The following is a 19069-nucleotide window of genomic DNA, read 5'->3' on the forward strand; positions in this document are numbered from 1 at the left end:
TTGTTCTCCAATAACAGGTTACATATGAGAAGTCTTATTTCTAGGGTTTTTATATGTTCAGCTAGTTTGGCACTTTACATAATACTTAATTCAAAGGTGTGATTCTGGAGAATACCATTTCTCAAAAGCTGATATGGGGGAAGATTAAAATATATTGAAATGTGTTATGTAAATGACCCTAACTGATTAAAGGAAGCTTTCTGTTAGATGTCTTCAGTCTGCCATGATGCTTACAACAAGGCACATGGGGTTTTCCAGCCATGGCTATCTGACCATAACGTTTAATTATTAAGATGGACATTTACTTTCTTAAGTAATCTTAATCTTAAATAACTTTTTATAAATTCTTTAGTTTTTCCATCCATCCGTCCAATATCCAACCCGCTATATACTAACTACAGGGTCACGGGGGTCTGCTGGAGCCAATCCCAGCCAACACAGGGTGCAAGGCAGGAAACAAACCCCGGGCAGGGCGCCAGCCCACTGCAGCTTTAATTTTTCAGTTTTCTTTTTTGTACTTCTTTGCTTAATCTATTATATTGGTCAACAAAAATTTTGCGATAGAACAATTAAGGGGTGTTTTAAAAACATTTTCATGCTGATTTTAGAAATGTATATAGAATTTTTCTGTAACCCATAGTTTAAGAGTTATGTCATTTGGTTAGGCTATGTATTTAGTATATAAACTCTTATTAAGGTGTGCAGGATTTTTAAAGTTAAATTCAGGATTGAAATGCTTTTATTGCTCTTTGTGACATTATATAGCTTTCCAGAAGGGCATAAAATAAGTGTTTTGCCAGAGTTTGCAGGCTTTAACACGTTTGGAAACGAGGAGTCTGCTCCTTGTCTGAGGCACTGCTCCATGCTAGTTGGTGTTTGGATCTAAAAATATCTGTGTGTTTACATCTTTAAAAATTAATTTCTTGGATTCTCATGTGGAATTTTTATCTGGATTTCTCAGAGCGGTCAGTGATGGGCATGATGAAGGTTTCTTCGGGATATTTTTGAAATGGAAAAAAAATACCAAGGCAAAAGGAGTCCTAGTATGCTTGCTGACTACTGCTGGAGCCTTAAGAGGGATATTTGTGGGGCTAAGTACAGCAGAAAATGCTGTACTTCTACTTGTTAGGTGAAACACTCTCAGCATGTATATATAGTGTAAATACATATTTATTGTAAATTTTAATCATGTGTCACTTAAAATCCTGGTGTGATTGGAAAAGTCTGATTAAATATTTAAATTCAGCATGAATAAGATTCACCTTTATATATAACTTGTGACAAAAAAAAGCTACATCTCATTACCCAGTGTTATTTTTGTAAGGCTCTTTGAGTTACTTTTCTGTTTATATATGTAGCATGAGTGGGGTCTTTGATTCATGGGTATCACAAGAGGTGTTTCCTGCCTTGCTCCCAATACTGCCAGGTTAGGCTTCAGACCCTTACGACCCTGAATTGGACTAAGTACTTTTAAAAATGTTAGGTTAATTATTACAATGCAAAGAGTTATTCTGATTGCTATTTAATATCCAAAAATAATCAATATAGCACTTTGCACATGTATTTACTTTTAAAAGTGCCTTCTCAATTTTAATCATTTACTAAAACCTTTTATCTTACATCAGAGCATGCATATTTGTTGAAGATGTTCAAGCAACAAAGACAGAGTCCACCATAACATTCAAAAAATATTTTTATTTCATAGAGTGCAATTCTATAAAGTGCAAAACAAAGCAAGTTCAAAAGAATCAAAACGCACAAACTCACAGAATGCAGTAATTCCAGGCAATTTACTTAAGGTAAAGGAGTAGTACATCAAACAGCCAGGGATAAAAGAAGGTGAGAATAATGGAAAACAATGAAATTATCACAAATATTTTTTGAATGTAATTGAAAATAGATGAGTAATCTATTGAGAGAGGACCCATGATTATTCAGAAAGTACAAACACTAATTCTGTAAGAATCATATTTAGTTCTCCCTGCCTCTTTACATTGTCTGGCCTTGAATCTTACTTTCCTATAGTGTGCCACTGAATAATTTTCCTTAGTTTAATATCACAAACACCTTCTGTTACCTAGTTAAATGGTTCCCAATTAACATTAATTGTACCAACAGCCATTACACAATTTCTTCTTTTCCACTATAAACAAATAGTACAGCCGTTCAAATGCTTGAAGAGTAGTATATTATGTATTAGGAATTATGAGGAGTACAGTGCGTAAGTCATTTCAGGGCACAGAGGGAACTCACATTACTGATGACAAACTTACCTGTGGTATTATAATATAGATGTGGCATGAATAACATATAAAAAAGGATCCTTAAGTCTCACTTTGTCCCACTTGAAAAATATCAAATGTGTATTATTGATAGAAGAACCTCTCTTTTTCTTTTATTTCACATTTAGAACATGTGATTCATCTGATCAAAGACTTCAGGAGAAGATGTGCCATTAGTGTAATTTGACAAAAAATATTAAATGGCAGATGGGGATTGGGCCTAGGTATTGATGGTATACAGTGGTGTGAAAAACTATTTGCCCCCTTCCTGATTTCTTATTCTTTTGCATGTTTGTCACACAAAATGTTTCTGATTATCAAACACATTTAACCATTAGTCAAATATAACACAAGTAAACACAAAATGCAGTTTTTAAATGATGGTTTTTATTATTTAGGGAGAAAAAAAATCCAAACCTACATGGCCCTGTGTGAAAAAGTAATTGCCCCCTTGTTAAAAAATAACCTAACTGTGGTGTATCACACCTGAGTTCAATTTCCGTAGCCACCCCCAGGCCTGATTACTGCCACACCTGTTTCAATCAAGAAATCACTTAAATAGGAGCTGCCTGACACAGAGAAGTAGACCAAAAGCACCTCAAAAGCTAGACATCATGCCAAGATCCAAAGAAATTCAGGAACAAATGAGAACAGAAGTAATTGAGATCTATCAGTCTGGTAAAGGTTATAAAGCCATTTCTAAAGCTTTGGGACTCCAGCGAACCACAGTGAGAGCCATTATCCACAAATGGCAAAAACATGGAACAGTGGTGAACCTTCCCAGGAGTGGCCGGCCGACCAAAATTACCCCAAGAGCGCAGAGACGACTCATCCGAGAGGTCACAAAAGACCCCAGGACAACGTCTAAAGAACTGCAGGCATCACTTGCCTCAATTAAGGTCAGTGTTCACGACTCCACCATAAGAAAGAGACTGGGCAAAAACGGCCTGCATGGCAGATTTCCAAGACGCAAACCACTGTTAAGCAAAAAGAACATTAGGGATCGTCTCAATTTTGCTAAGAAACATCTCAATGATTGCCAAGACTTTTGGGAAAATACCTTGTGGACTGATGAGACAAAAGTTGAACTTTTTGGAAGGCAAATGTCCCGTTACATCTGGCGTAAAAGGAACACAGCATTTCAGAAAAAGAACATCATACCAACAGTAAAGTATGGTGGTGGTAGTGTAATGGTCTGGGGTTGTTTTGCTGCTTCAGGACCTGGAAGGCTTGCTGTGATAGATGGAACCATGAATTCTACTCTCTACCAAAAAATCCTGAAGGAGAATGTCCGGCCATCTGTTCGTCAACTCAAGCTGAAGCGATCTTGGGTGCTGCAACAGGACAATGACCCAAAACACACCAGCAAATCCACCTCTGAATGGCTGAAGAAAAACAAAATGAAGACTTTGGAGTGGCCTAGTCAAAGTCCTGACCTGAATCCAATTGAGATGCTATGGCATGACCTTAAAAAGGCGGTTCATGCTAGAAAACCCTCAAATAAAGCTGAATTACAACAATTTTGCAAAGATGAGTGGGCCAAAATTCCTCCAGAGCGCTGTAAAAGACTCATTGCAAGTTATCGCAAACGCTTGATTGCAGTTATTGCTGCTAAGGGTGGCCCAACCAGTTATTAGGTTCAGGGGGCAATTACTTTTTCACACAGGGTCATGTAGGTTTGGATTTTTTTTTCTCCCTAAATAATAAAAACCACCATTTACAAACTGCATTTTGTGTTTACTTGTGTTATATTTGACTAATGGTTGAATGTGTTTGATGATCAGAAACATTTTGTGTGACAAACATGCAAAAGAATAAGAAATCAGGAAGGGGGCAAATAGTTTTTCACACCACTGTATATGGGACTGATCTGGTTGTGTTGCTTTTCGCCATCTTTTCTGCCCCTATTCTCTGTACGAGTTAGAGCTTCCTTGTTAAAGTACAAGCATGCTGTCCATCCTTGATCTTTAAGCCATATTGAGTTTTTAAAGTTTCATATGACTGCAATGCTTACTGTAAATATCACTCATCCATCTACCCATCTATTTTCTGAGCCTGTTTTTTCCATTTACAAGTTATAATGGAGCTGATTACTAGACCACCATGCCACATGTTATTCATTCAATTGTCACTTTTCTGAATCCAATTAACTCCAAGTCACAGGGCCTGGAGTTATCCGTAACACCACTGGATGCATAGAAGAATCCAACTATGGATGTGATGCCAGTCCATCAAAAAGCACAAAAAAACCACACTCATACTCAATCACAACCAGTTTAAAAATCGTAGAAATGCCTAGCAAACAATACTTTTGGATGTGTTAAGAACCTATAGAATCCAGAAAAAAAGACCAAATTCACCTTGAGAATCAAAAGTAGGCCCCATAAGCTGTTAGACAGCAGTATTAACCACTGTACCACTCAGACGCCTGACAATAAGTCAAACTGAAATGCTCCGTAATGTTCACGCAATACTTTCTCTCAGAAGGAACATTAGTCATGAGAGTTACTACAAAACGTATACTGCAAATGTTTAGTGTGTTTAACTTATCAAACTTATTTATTGTGCTAGAATTTAGAAGTCTCAAACTACGGTAGACAATCCAAAAAATGGAGGGAACGTTTGTTTCAGATAATGGATAGTGTTTAAAATCTTTCAAACAGATGCAATATACTGTATAACACATTATAAATTAGCTATATATGTATAGCTATATATGTATAACTATATATATATATATATATATATATATATATATATAACTATATATATATATATATATATATATATATATATATATATATATATAACTATATATATATATATATATATATATATATATATATATATATATATATATATATATATATATATATATATATATATAAACATTACCTGCCTTCTCCCAGTATGTGGATTATAACACCTGGGGAAATAGGACTATTGACCTACTGTATGCAAATGTTAAAGACGCATACAGCACCACCCTGCTGCCTGCGCTTGAGAAAGCAGATCATAACCTGGTTCTGCTTCAGCCTCACTACAAACCAAGAGTGAGGGAACTACCTACAACCACACACTCATTCAGGAAGTGGTCCCCTGAGGCAGAGCAGGCTCTGAGAGACTGCTTTGGAACTATGGACTGGGATATCCTGCAGGGGTCACATAGTGAGAACATTGAGGAGGTTGTTGACTGCACTACTGACTACATCAACTTCTGTATGGACATTGTAGTTCCAGTAAGAACAGTACGCTGCTATGCTAACAACAAGCCATGGATTACAAGTGACATCAAGGGCCTTTTGAACCAGAAAAAAAAGGTCTTTTAAAGGTGGTGATCAGCATGAGCTTAAGCGCGTGCAGAAGGAACTCCGAGTCCAGCTCAGGGCGGCGAAGGAGCAGTACAGGAGAAAGATGGAGCAGAAGTTGCAGAATAACAGCATGAAGGAAGTGTGGGATGGGATGAAGATAATCACTGGCTGCAGCTCGAAGTGGGGTGCCACCATCGAGAGAGACGTGAGCAAACGAGAGCAAACCTGATGAACAACTTTTTTAACAGGTTTGACCACCCTAACCTACTCTCACCTCAGAGTACTGCATCCTCCACCCATCCTTCTGCTGATACCAGCATAGGAGAGAGTTTCCCCCCCACCCACAATTACGGCAACCCAGGTAAGCAGAGAGCTGAGGAGACTTTGTGCTAGCAAAGCAGTGGGTCCAGATGGAGTATCGCCACCACTGCTGAAGGCCTGTGCATTGGAGCTGGGGAGTCCTCTATAGCATATCTTCAACCTGAGCCTGGAACAGGGGAGAGTCCCGAGGCTTTGGAAAACATCTTGCATCACCCCAGTCCCAAACGTATCACGTCTTGGTGAGCTGAATGACTTCAGGCCTGCTGCCCTGACGTCACATGTGATGAAGACCATGGAGTGGCTGCTGCTTCACCACTTGAGGCCACAGGTCTGCCATGCCCTTAACCCTCTGCAGTTGGCATACCAGGAGAAGGTGGGAGTGGAGGATGCCATCATCTATATTCTACACTGATCCCTCTCCCACTTAGACAGAGGCAGTGGTGCAGTAAGAAGTATGTTTCTGGACTTCTCTAGCGCCTTCAACACCATCCAATCTCTGCTCCTCAGAGAAAAGCTGACAGAGATGGGAGTAGATTCATACCTGGTGGCATGGATCGTGGACTATCTTACAGACAGACCTCAGTATGTGCGTCTCGGGAACTGCAGGTCTGACATTGTGGTCAGCAGCACAGGAGCACCGCAGGAGACTGTGCTTTCTCTGGTCCTGTTCAGCCTATATACATCGGACTTCCAATTCAACTTGGAGTCCTGCCACGTGCAAAAGTTCGCTGACGACACTGCTATCATGGGCTACATCAGGAGTGGGCAGGAGGAGGAGTATAGGAACCTAATCAAGGACTTTGTTAAATGGTGCCACTCAAACCACCTACACCTGAACACCAGCACAACCAAGGAGCTGCTGGTGGATTTTAGGAGGCCCAGGCCCCTCATTTAATCATAATTTAATATTGTTTTTTTATCAGTATGCTGCTAAAACTGCTGGTAAGTCTGAGCCTGAATCAGTAGCACGTGATGGATGAGATGCCATTTCATTGTAGGACACACAAATTCACACACTAGATTAGTCCACACTGGACTGTTTTATCATGTTATCAGATCTCCTATGTCATGCACTTAACATGAAAGGTACCAACTAACCTCTTAGGATATAGGAAGAAATGTCAAATCTAGAAATATTACATTTGACCTTATAGCTGTCTCACTGCCCATTAGCCAACTGTCCACTGTCCATATTGTATTCAACCATAGAGACCCTTACGGCACTGGGGGTGTCCTTACTCCAGACGTTTAATTCAAGCCAGCTTACCATCAATAGAGCGCTTAACAAGACTGTCCATTTGCAGCTTTAAGGGACCACAGCCAGACAAGGAAATGGACAGTCTAGCTTCTTGGCTTGCTAGTAACAATCAGAAAGATGCTGACTTTAAGCTTTTAAATTATATTTATTTGAATTAAAACCAATAGCATCAAAATTAAGAAATACAACAAATTATATCACCTAGGTAGTTAATGTAGTCCCCCCCCCCCCCCCCCCACCCCATCTCTCTTTCAAACAAAAATACCTGCCTTACGTGTTTTCATTTTTTGCTAACAGAATGCACTATGACACTTTCAGTTTCTCAAAACACAAAAAAAAATCATTATCACTAAGCTCAAGGTTATTTGTACATGGAAATCATAAGTTATGTTTTTCTAATTAAGCAAAATTCTCAGAATCTTGTTTTGACTTTCAGCTTTACTAGAATACACTGCACTCCTGTTCAGCTTGACAAGAATTTCAGGCTTAAGCTCTGTCACCTATGATCTGTCAGCTGAAAAGGTTGAAGTATCTCCCATACACCCACATTCAAACTCAGACTAATGTATAGGCTCCACTCAGACAGTAACCAGTGTTGGAGTCAAACTGGGTCCTGTTAAACTGTGAGAACGCAGCATTAGCACCTGCACCCCTGTGTCACTTGTCAGTAAGTCAAATTGAACCCAGAATGCAGCACTTTGCATTCTTAAAAACAATGTTATACATAAATAAAATGTATTTAAAGTAAATGTATGCAATTTGCAGGTAATCTTTTAAAAGATTAACCTAGATTTAAGCATACTACTTGTGAATTTCAGAACTGAATCAGCCTCACAAACAGTTGCAGAGAAAAAGTTCCTAAATGAGTCTATAATTCTCAATTGCTGAAAGGCTGACATCAAACAATCTCATAAGTGGTACAGACCTAGAGCGGTAAGCATTTTATTCAGATATTATGACAATAGCATTTTTTCAACTACGTACTGTAGGAATGAACCTAGGGGTATTGTGTACAGGGGGCAACAAAAATTTTTGAGAAAAAAAAACCAAAAGGAACATTTTTAGTACGGAAAAATATGTTCAGTGAGTAAAAGATAAAAAAACCTCATCATGTGCCTTGTGTTGTACGTTCCTTATATTTAGTTGATACTTGTTCTGGTGTGGAAAATATTCAGTTTACATCTTGGTAAAGGAAGGAGTATGGAGTTACTTAAAAGATCAAACACTTTGATCAGAGTCATTCATCATCAGGATGAAATAGCCAATCAAATGTGTGCAATGTCACATGTCCTGATGGACCAAAAAGAATTAAAAGAAAGAAAGAAAAACAATGACTGAAGGGCAACGTCTGTGGTAGATATCAACATCGTAATTAAAGAAAAGAAACTTATCCTCTAACAGGGCAAATCAGTTAATCACGCAGGACAAAAGCTGTTTACTGTATCCTTGGCAAAATGCCTTAGGTGGAGTATTCTTCAAAGGCAGTCTGTTACAGCATGGTCAGAATGATCAGAGGAACAAAGAATAGAGGTTCATTTTATAAACTATTGAAATTACATACAGTGTCAATTAATGCATATATTTTACTTTGGTTGGTTTGTTGGTTTACACCAACTTATATAAACGTATATAAAATAAAAGTCTATTATTTGATATTCTGGTTCTTTTTATACCTTTGAGTTGAGGCACCACCCTTGAAAGTTCTGTGCATGTAGCAACTGTCCATTCTGGTTGTTTACAGGATATCTGCAGATTTCTTAGTCATCTTTCAGTGCATTTTGTTGTTTACTTGACCTTTTTCTGGTTTATTGATATGCCTGAACAGGTTTCTGATAGCTATTAACCCTTTATGCTATTTCTATAAGATACCGTATATACTCGTGTTTAAGTTCTCCCACGGATAAGTCGGGGCTTGATTTTACCATATAATTTCTTGTATTTTATAATGTCGGTCATATAAGTTGAATGCTGAAAACTCACGCTATTGGTCCAAGAGATTATGATATGCCACGCAGCACACTGCTTTTTTTTCTATGTATTGTGCCTACGTGACAACACGGTAATACCCAAACTATTCTGAAGCGACGTTTGCACTGTTTAGTGTTTTTTGTATCTCACACCCTCATACACCATTATTGTATGAGCATCCCTTATCTACGATGGAGCATTCGATCAGAAGAAAATATGAAGCTGGTTATAAATTAAAAGTCGTTGAAGTGGTGAAAGAAATTGGTAACTGCAGTGCTGCAACAAAATTTGCTGTGTCTGAGAAACTGGTGCAAGATTGGCGGAAGCAAGAAGAAAAAAAAAAAAAGATTTTATTTTTGAACTGCCATACAAGTTGGGGTCTGATTTTATGATCGATTTTTGGGATTTCAACTTATACGTGAATATATACAGTAAATGCTATATTTTAATATGGAAAGCATATTAAAACGTTTTATCCTAACTGACTATGTGACCCCCAAGTCTAGTCTTTCTTCCACACGTCAGAGATCAAGAGATATGAGATCATCTGATTTGGACATCAGAAAACATAACTATGAAAAATCCTGATCGCTAAATCAAAAATCTCCCAGGATAACTTCCACCCCTTGACACTTCTGATTTTAAGTAAGCTTTTCTAATACTGTTTAGATCCGGACTTTGCTGTCTGTTTTGTTTACTACTACATTGTCTTGTATTTAGCATTGTTAAACGTTAATAAATACCATGTTGCTTTTATATTATGAGTATGAGTTAGATAGTTACTGTCCTGTCCTGTTCACAGAGTTTATCAAGACTACAGAGTTTGCTCCTCAATAATTAGAACAACTGCAGTAAAAGCAAGCCATACATTGGTTAGTAAGTAGCATATAACCAAAAGAATTGAGCTTTTATGTGTATTGCAACGACACCCACATGTTTGTTAGAGCTGGTGATAGAGAATCCCTATATAGAGAATCGTATGTAAATATTGTAGAGTGACTAAAATTTGGCCCACTCAAGACTTTCTCTGGATAGGTTTGCTGTGTGTATGTGTGTGTATATCTGTGTTAAGACGCATATCATTTAAATGTATAAATGAAAAATGCAAGGCAGTGTGGTTTAGTGGTTAAAGCTTTGGACTTCAGACCATGAGGTTGTGGGTTAAAATTCCACTACTGATACTGTGTGACCATAAGCAAGTCACTTTACCAATGTGTTCCAAATTAATTAAAAAAAAAAAGAAATGTAACCAGATATATGTCTCGAAAGTTTTAAATCGCCTTGGATAAAGGTGTCAGCCAAATAAATGTAAATGCAATTGCATAATCAAAGCCCTCACTAGTACTGCTGGAAAAACGTGCAAAAAAACTAATTACACATCAAGAACATTCAACTCAAGGTACTGTATAAGAAATTGCTTTCATGTTAAAAGTGGGACACTGTTTTAAATAGATTTAATAGTGTGAATGAAAAACGGTAAAGTGTTAAAATTGATAAAGAAACTGTCAATGACCTATGCAGGTCCCTAATATGTTTTGTCAAGACTACTTGTGAAATTTTCTATTTCTGTGGGAAAAGCTACTGAAAAAAAGTCACAGGAATTACCAATTAAGTTATAAGCAAGTATACAGTACACACAAAAAAAAAATCAGTCAAAAGAGTTTTGTTGATTATAGATGTTTTAAATTCTGAATTAGAAAAAAAGAAAAATATTTTATCCAATGACTGCTAAACATTTCATTATTTTTAGTCAGTTCACTGAATATTCTGTGGTTATTATTGCTGAATGTGCAAAAAAAACAAAGAAAACTTTTTAAAGTGATTTAGATGCATCCTTCCCAAGAGAATGTGTTCTATGTCAAGGCTATTTGTGGGGTTCTGATTTTAGTGGCAGTTCCATTATCGAGATAAGCAAATTCCTAGAGTCAAAAACTACAATCTGTTTTTCCAAATGTTGACACTGCCCTCAGCTTTTATAAGTTCCTTTTATTTAGAAACAAATCATTTTAACAGAACATAACTCAATCAGTCAAATGAAAACAACAAGCAAGTACAAAATACTATACTCCGATAGCAATCTATGAAATTCAGCATTCAGCCCCTACCGAACAACAGAGCTTTATGAATACAAAACTCTGTCTAACATTGTTCTTTGTATGGGATAAAATAGCAAGTAAACTGAAAAAGGTTGTGTACAGGATTACATTAATAAGTTCTTGGCAGGTGGCGAAGGAGTTCCGAACAGATCCTTACAAAGAGTATTTCTTTGTTTTTGCAATTTGAAATTATATTAAATATAACATTATTTGCCAGATTGTGGACTGGGATACTTCCAGCAAAGTAAGTATTTGTGCAAGGAATGTAGAGTAGGATACTACAACATGATGTTTCAAAGCACAATTTTAAACAATTTGGTATTACTCCAAATGCGTTAGTAGTGTTGTTAAAATCTGAGAAATACGTATATGTTTTTGCCCAGAATAGTTTAAGTGTGGAACATTACCAAAACATGCATTTTTAATGGCGTTGCTCAAAGGTCGGATCTTGCCCTGGGTACATTTTAGACAATTTAGATGTGAAATGTGTAATTTAGTCTGAAAAAGCTATGGCAACTTTCTGAAAGTGATTTAGAAGAATCCTTCTCCAGAGAATGTGTTCCATCTCCATAGCTATTTATGGGCTTCATATTTTTAAAGCAGTTTTATTATCTAGATAAGTATATTTCTAAAGAGTTAGATACTCTATTCCTCCAAATGTTGATATTGCCCTGTGCTTGCTTTTATAAATTGTAATCTCTTTCTTTATGGCTGAACATTTATTCCCTACGATGAAAATAATTAAATCCTCTCAACAATCTACTATGACTGGAAAATCGATTAGACTGTTTGTCAGTCCTCCACATTGAGGCTGATTACAAAGACCTTATTAATGAATTTGCTCCTCTCTGGGCTAGGTGTAAGACTCTAATATTATACAATTCAACATTGAATAGTATTAAATGCTAATCTCCTTCCCCAACAGCCCGAACCCCTGTATTAACTATAGATTGAAAAAAACAGCCATTTTGTAGAAGGTGGGGTGAAATAGTAGAAAGGCATTATAGAAATAGTGCTTGAGTCGCTAACAAAGTTTTGCCTAGGGTCACCAAACTCCGTACATTTGCCACTGTACACTGGGTATCTGTTTACAGAGCATTTTGTGAGATTAATGGTTAACTAAAACAGAAAGAATGATATACTGCTAAGATGTGTCACTTGCTCGGACTCTAGCAGTAGCAGCAGTATGTTATTTCAATGCATTTTCAGAAAACTTTGAAATAATGCATTGCAATAATCCAGGTGAGGTTGGTAGTATTTTGTAGTTCCCTCCCTCAGTATCTCTGTTTCTGGGTTTTCATTTATTTCACTAAAGGAAAATGGAAATCAAAATATCAAATTTCATTTGTCAACTATGTAATATACCATCAACCTAAAAAATAGAGCAATCAGATATAGATATGCTCTGAATATACATGACAGCGTAATGCATGCAACTCCTGATAAAGTAGTGTACCATTACCCAGCCATACATTCCTTTCATATTTTGCATGCAAATACACATTACAAATGAGCTTTTCTTGATAGCTAGGTTATTTCGAATTGAACATTAATGTTTCTACACTGAAAATGTATAATATACAAAATTATGCATCTTTCTTTTTAAACAAAGCTCTCACCCTGTTGGGATTCTATTGCTTGCTCTAATGTACCATTTTTAAAACACATTAGGTTATGGTATTTTCATATAATCACTTTACTCAGGCACATAATATGAGAGGTAAAATGTGCAGCTGTGAGATGTTGTTCAGACAAGGTCAACTGTTCAGGTCACAATCTGTGCCTCAGGTTAATGTGGCAAGTTTACAAGACCAGCTATAGTGTTCCTAAACGCTTGCTTAATTATGTAGGTTGTGTTCAAAGAAGCATTACTTTGCCCTGAATTTATACATATTTTGAGAATGCCGGAATCCATGTAGGTACTGCAGACATACTGTTGTAGAAATTGATTTTTTTTTTACTGGATTATTTTTCAGTCTGTGCTCAAAACTGACTTAAGGTGCCGATTCAGAAATCTCAAAAAGGAGATTATGAGACCATGCTTTTGTGTGCAGTTTTGTTTGTTAGGCTACAAAGATAATAGCAGCTCAAGAAGCTGTACAATAAAGAAAACAAATATATCCTTAGATATAGGGAATCTAATACTTTGAAAAAAACATAGAAATCAAAAGAAAGAAATCTACATAAGACTCTTGTCCAGAAGTTCAGAATTATTAAAGGCTTGAAGAAGTCAGGGCAACAGAGGGAGTTGTGGTCAGTACTGCTTTCTCAAAGACTGAACTCCCTGGATTTGAGATCTGCACAAGTGTTTAGGTTTATCTGTAGATACTCTGGTTTCTTACCATATTTCCGATGTTGTGTGTTATGGTTTAGTAGTCAGTTTAAAATTAGCCTGGTGCATAAATGTTTGGGTCCTTGAAAGGATTTGCATTCCATCTAGGCATGTGTGCTATCAAAAAGTAGAAAGTTGCAGAACACAAGGACGGAGAACAATGGGTCAGAAGATTAAACATATGTCAGCAACATGATAACTCAAAAGCAATAAATCAAATTTAGCCTTCTACAAAACCGGAATGTAAACCGAGGTTTTAGCAGAAGCACACTTGCTTGTTCATTTGGCAATAACCTACACTATACTTTATACAAGACTTCTGTAAACCTGGATGAGTCACTTATGATGTCAGCTTATATATATATTTATATATTGTCACAAAAATGAGACATAATCAGATGAAGGTTTGGGGCAGCCACCCATATAATATGGTATCCTGGCTGCAAAGTCGTTTTTTTAGCAAATAAACAGCACTGATGTGCATACAACTGAGTCCAAAACAAGACTGAGGAATTAGGAAAAAGGGCAGGGTTTTAAAGGGGAAGACAGGAAGTGAGGTCATAAGGATCAAGCCCATGTTCGTTAGCCATTGGTTCGAGCCCGGACGTGACATCAGAGGGGCCGGAGCCAGTAAGGTCTCCTTCCATTGGCTCGGTCCCGGAAGTGACATCAAGAGAGCCAGATGGAATCTCCCGGGAATGGTCTACAGGAAAGAGAGAAAAAGAGTCAGTGCACTCTGCCAGCTCCCGGCATGCCTCAGAAGTGCCGTCACTCAAGCCCTTTAGCTGCCTCCCATGCGCCCGTTGGGTCGGGCAACCCTAACCAAGAGGTTGTGAACCCGAGAAAGAGCATTAGCGTTGGCATGGAGAGTGTCTCGGCAATGAACGAGCGAAAACTTATACGGCTGTAGGTCAAGAAACCACCGGGTGACCGGCAGATTCGACTCCTTGTGCAGGGCCATCCACTGTAGGGGTGCATGGTCCGTGACAAGGGTGAATTCCAGGCCCAACAGGTAGTACCTAAGCTGAGTAATCGCCCATTTAATCGCCAAAGCCTCCCTTTCCACCGCTGCATACCTGGTCTCCCGGTCCAACAGTTTCCGGCTCAGGAACATGATGGGGTGCTCCACACCATCGACGCTTTGGCTCAGCACAGCCCCCAGGCCTGTGTCCGAAGCGTCCGTCTGGAGGATGAAAGGCAAAGAAAAGTTAGGTGCCATCAAAATAGGTGCAGATGTAAGGGCCTGCTTTAAGTCACCAAATGCAGCGCCTGTCTTCTCAGTCCATACCACAATGTCCGGGGCCCTCTTCTTTGTTAAATCAGTCAAGGGTGCCACTCTCTCCAAGAACCGGGGTACAAACCAGCCGTAGTACCCCGCTAACCCGAGAAAGGCTTGGACCTGCCGTTTGGTTCGTGGATGGGGCCATTTCAAAATGGCATCTACTTTGGAGCACTGTGGCCTTACGGTACCCCGACCCACCAGGTAGCCTAAATATTTGGCCTCGCTTAATCCAAAGAAGCATTTCTTGGGATTAATCCGGAGCCCGGCCTCACCAAGTGTCCGCAATACTGCTCGGATATGCTGTAGGTGTTCCCTCCATATGCTGGAATAGATGACCACGTCATCCAGGTAGGCAGCACTGTATGAGTTATGAGGCTGGAGCACTTTGTCCACCAGATGCTGGAAGGTTGCTGGAGCCCCGTGTAACCCAAATGGAAGGACACGATACTTCCAGTGTCCGCTAGGGGTACTAAACGCATTTTTTTCCTTCGCGGAGTCCGTTAAAGGAAACTGCCAGTACCCTTTTGTCATGTCCAGTGTGGTCAAATATTGAGCCCGTCTAAGCCTCTCGAGGAGGTCGTCCACTCGTGGCATTGGATAGGCATCAGATTGAGAGACTTGATTAAGCCGACGGAAGTCATTGCAAAACCTCCAACTCCCGTCAGGCTTACCAACCAGCACAATGGGACTGGGCCAGGGACTATAACTTTCCTCAATCATACCTAGTTCCAGCATGCACTTGATCTCAAGCTCCACTTCAGCCCTTTTTGCCTCGGGAAGACGATACGGGCGTTCTTGGACAATAACCCCGGGCTCCGTCACAATGTTATGCTCAACCAGAGAGGTCCTTCCTGGGTTCTCACTGACTACCTCCCGAACAGCCCGGATAACTGTTTCCAGCTCCAGCCGTTGTCTGGGACTTAAGTCCACACCGAAGTTAAGGCTGTGGGTGTGAGCGAAGAGTGAATGGGGCTGGCCGGAGGAGGGATCGGGATCCCTGTCCTTCCATGGTTTCAGCAGGTTCACATGATAAACCCGCTCCTTCGGCCAACGATTGGGTTGATTCACCAAATAGTCGACGAGTCCCTTCCTCTCCTTAACTTCGTAGGGGCCTTGCCAATGGGCAAGCAACTTAGAGTGGGAGGTAGGCACTAGGACCATGACCCGATCTCCCGGGCGGAACTCCCGGAGAGACGTGCCGCGGTTGTAGTAATGGACCTGTGCTGCTTGGGCCTCTTCCATGTGACTTTTAAGGAGGGGCCAAATCTTTCCAAATATATCTTGTAATTGTGCGATATACTCTAATATGTTTGTAGAGGGAAGAGCCTCTTCTTCCCATCCTTCTTTTAGAATATCTAATATGCCCCGGGGTTGCCGCCCATACAGCAATTCAAAAGGGGAGAACTCCGTGGAGGTTTCTGGGACTTCCCGATAGGCAAAAAGGATGAGGGGGAGGAGCTGATCCCAGTTCCTTCCATCCTCGCTGACCACCTTACGCAGCATTTGTTTGAGAGTCTGATTTAACCTCGCCACTAAACCGTCGGTTTGAGGATGATACACCGCAGTCTTTAAATGCTTTATTTTCAGTAATCTGGCAGTCTCCTTGAACGTCGGCACGCGACGGTCTGGGAGTTGCCACGTCACTCAGAGCGGCTGCTTCGTCTCTCTCTGCCGGCTGATTACACGCCGTGGAGGCAGCTTGAGACGGCTCATCCCCGTCCATAATTAGGCCCAAGTTATCCCCAGGAGTGGTATGTGACTCACCGCTTTTTATATTAGACCAGTCCAACCCACCCTAGTATCACCGGGTGTGGAGGATCAGGGAGGATCGCCATGGTTAATTTCTGAACTGATCCTCCATAACTGATGACACAAACAGTGGTCCTGTACCAGCAGGTTTCTCCATGGACACAGGTTATACTGGTCTTAAATTTCAACCACTGTTGCGGAAGCACAAATCGGCGGGCAACAATGGAAATGTTGCTGCTGGTATCGAACACAACAGACGTTTTATACCCGTTAACGATCACCATGCCTGTGTGTGGGACCGCCAACGGGTTTGTTAGAGCACACCAATCCCTCCTCCCCCTCCACCTGCATTCCACCTCATTCCCAAACGATTTGCACACCTGCAGCCTCGGGGATGTCGGCACAAGCTCTGGGTTGTACGGTGGGGCTAGGTTTTGGGACGTACTCCGGTTGAGTTCGGCCAAGGGACAGTTCAGCTCCCCCAGATTGGGAGGCCCTCCTTTGTTTTTCTACGAGCTCTATGAGCTCTGCCATGTTTTTGAATTGTCTACCCCAGACCGGCTGGGTGAAGCCCCGGGGTAGTGTGTCCAGAAGCAGATAGCAAGCCACCTGCTCTAATATTTGGAAGGGCTTGAGTTCATGTGGCCGTAGCCACTGCCCTACCTTTGCCCATAGGGACCAGGCTTGTTGAGAGGTCGGCCGCTCTGGGTCGAACCTCCAGTTTTTTCAGGTTACTCACCTGCCAGTCTGGGGCACCCAAGGTGGGAATCGGGGCTCTGGCTTCACAGGGAGGCGGGCACTCTCCTCCGAGACAGCGTAAACAGCCCTCTTTGCCTCCCCCTTCTGAAGCAGCCCAATTCTGTGAGCCCCTCCTGAACACTCCCTGGCTTGTCTAGGTTGACTAGTGGAGCATGCCAGGAGCAGAGCCTGTACCGGGCCACTCCGAAACATGGGACACCCTCCCCACCTGGAAACTCGGCCCCGGTACGCGCCCACCTGGTTGTGTTGCAGGTCCTGTCCCCTTCTCTTCCAGGACTTCTCAATCCTGCCGGCTACGCCAATGTCACAAAAACGAGACATACTCAGATGAAGGTTTGGGGCAGCCACCCGTATAATATGGTATCCTGGCTGCAAAGTCATTTTTTTTAGCAAATAAACAGCACTGATGTGCATACAACTGAGTCCAAAACAAGACTGAGGATTTAGGAAAAAGGGAAGGGTTTTAAAGGGGAAGACAGGAAGTGAGGTCATAAGGATCAGGCCCATGTTCGTTGGTTCGAGCGCAGACGTGACGTCAGAGGGGCCGGAGCCAGTAAGGTCTCCTTCCATTGGCTCGGTTCAGGAAGTGACATCAAGAGAGCCAGATAGAATCTCCCGGGAATGGTCTACAGGAAAGAGAGAAAAAGAGTCAGTGGACTCTGCCAGCTCCCGGCATGCCTCAAAACTGCCGTCACTCAAGCCCTTTAGCTGCCTCCCATGCGCACATGTGTGACAATATATATATTATATATACAGTATACATATGTATATAGAGAATATATATATATATATATACACATATATATATATGTATATACATACATATATATGTAATGGGGAGTGAAGCTAAAGTTAGAAAATGGGATTTATTAGGAAATGGAACAAACCTTAACAAAACTGATAATGTCATTTCTCAATGTAGTCTCCACCCTTCTTAATGCATTTGCACCACCTGTCTGTAAGGGCCTGGATTCCAGCAGAATAAAAGGTTTTGTCTTTGTGTTTTTGCATGATGTTTTTGCATCACACACATTTTAAGAATAAGGGGGATCTGCAGAGTTATTGTAACTACAGGGGGATAAAATCGATGAACCGCAGTATGAAGTTAAGGAAAAGAGTAGAGGAAACTAGGTTAAGAATGGAGGGGATGATTAGTGAGCAGCAGTATAGTTTCATGCCAGGAATGAGCACAACAGATATGATGTTTGCTCTAAGGGTGTTGATGGAGAAGTATAGAGAAGGCTAGAAAGAGTCGCATTGTGTCTTTGAGGACCTGGAGAAATGGTACCTCAAGAGGGGTTGTGGTATTGTATGAGGAAGTCGGGAGATAGGCAGAGAAGTATGTAAGAGTTGTACAGGATATGTACGAGGGAAGTGTGACAGTGGTAGGAGTGACGGATGCATTCAATGTGGAGGTGGGATTACATCAGGGATCAGCTCACACCCCTTTCTTATTTGCAATGGTGGACAGGTTGACAGATGAGATTAGACAGGAGTCCCCGTGGACTATGATGTTTGCTGATGACATTGTGACCTGTAGCAAGAGTAAGGAGCACGTTAAGGAGACCCTGGAGTGTTGGAGATATGCTCTAGAGAGGAGAGGAATGAAGGTCAGTAGGAACAAGACAGAATACATGTGTGTAAATGAGAGGGAGAAGTCAGTGGAATGTTGAGGATGCAGGAAGTAGAGTTGGCAAAGATGGATGAGTTT

The sequence above is a fragment of the Erpetoichthys calabaricus genome, chromosome 9 (genome assembly GCF_900747795.2).
Source record: "Erpetoichthys calabaricus chromosome 9, fErpCal1.3, whole genome shotgun sequence".
Classification (NCBI taxonomy): Eukaryota; Metazoa; Chordata; class Cladistia; order Polypteriformes; family Polypteridae; genus Erpetoichthys; species Erpetoichthys calabaricus.